At 42.5% G+C, this 1,496-nt stretch overlaps 1 protein-coding gene across 1 annotated transcript in view; it reads right to left on the bottom strand.

Moving 5' to 3' along the window:
* Positions 1-1,496, bottom strand: part of LOC128697305 (uncharacterized) — a 132,691-nt gene that overhangs the window by 37,669 nt on the left and 93,526 nt on the right. The window lies entirely within an intron of this gene.

The raw sequence follows: 1,496 nt of genomic DNA, 5'->3' as shown, positions 1-1,496 counted from the left end.
CTATGAAGCAGACATGTACTTATCAATAAAGTATCAGTATGAGGTAGACACATACTTTTATCAACATGGTATCAGTACACGGTAGATGTGTATTTATCAATATGGTATCAGTACAAGGTAGATACACACTTATCAATAAGGTATCAGTATTTACCCTTGGCATAATAAGTCCGGAAGTGCATTATGGAAATTTATAACAGACATCTTCAATATTAAATAATACCAGTAATAAAGAAAGCAAGGGGCTAGTAGTCCCTTCTCCTGTATAAATTACAAAACTGAAAAAGAAAAACTTTTGCTTTTTTTTTTAGGTCACCCTGCCTCGACTGGATTTTTTTTTTTTTTTTAACAAGTCGGCCAAATCCCACCAAGGCAGGGTGACCCAAAAAGAAAGAAAATCCCCAAAAAGAAAATACTTTCATCATCATTCAACACTTTCACCTCACTCACATAATCACTGTTTTTGCAGAGGTGCTCAGAATACAACAGTTTAGAAGTATATACGTATAAAGATAACATCGTCTTCACATCTCTACTGTCCCTGTCTACTTTCTGTACTCGACTGAAGAAGCCTACTGTGTAGGCGAAATGTTTCGGAATAAAGCTGCCTAAATGTTGCCTATGTGTCTTACCTACCAACCTGTCGGTATTGTATACCATTTTGATATTCACTCTGTCAGACACTGCAACACAATGGCATCTTGGTACAGAAGAGAAAACACCTTGGACAACTTTTTCAAGTGAGAATTGTTTGATCTGAGAGGGACGTGACCTCTCAGTGGCTACATTCTCACTACTACTACTCTGCACCTCTCCTTTGGACAGTACTTAAGTCTCAACACTGTCGCTTGATCTTCAGTTAGTTCCAGACTTTGGAACTGAACTTCTCCAGGCTGAGGGAATGACAACCTGAAAACTACAACTTCAAGGGTGATGGACTGATTACATCGTCTTCACATCTCTACTGCTCCTGCCTACTTTCTGTACTTGACTGAAGAAGCCTACTGTGTAGGCAAAACGTTTCTGAATAAAGTTGCCTAAATGTTGTCTATGTGTCTTGCCTACCAACCTATCAGTATTATATACCATTTTGATATTCACTGCTGTATAAGCAGGGCCCTCCTGTACAGCAGTAGCTTGGAACCTAACCTGCTGTATAGGCAGGGCCTCCTGTACAGCAGTAGCCTGGAACCTAACCTGCTGTACAAGCAGGGCCCTCCTGTACAATAGTAGCTTGGAACCTAACCTGCTGCATAGGCAGGGCCCTCCTGTACAGCAGTAGCCTGGAACCTAACCTGCTGTATAGGCAGGGCCCTCCTGTACAGCAGTAGCCTGGAACCTAACCTGCTGTATAGGCAGGGCCTGCCTGTACAACAGTAGGCCAGAACCTAACCTGCTGTATAAGCAGGCCCCTCCTGTACAGCAGTAACCAGAACCTAACCTGCTGTACAAGCAGGGCCCTCCTGTACAATAGTAGCTTGGAACCTAACCTGCTG

The sequence above is a fragment of the Cherax quadricarinatus genome, chromosome 89 (genome assembly GCF_038502225.1).
Source record: "Cherax quadricarinatus isolate ZL_2023a chromosome 89, ASM3850222v1, whole genome shotgun sequence".
Classification (NCBI taxonomy): domain Eukaryota; kingdom Metazoa; phylum Arthropoda; class Malacostraca; order Decapoda; family Parastacidae; genus Cherax; species Cherax quadricarinatus.
Note: the sequence above shows the minus strand (reverse complement) of the source record. Positions and strands in the feature narration are given on the sequence as shown.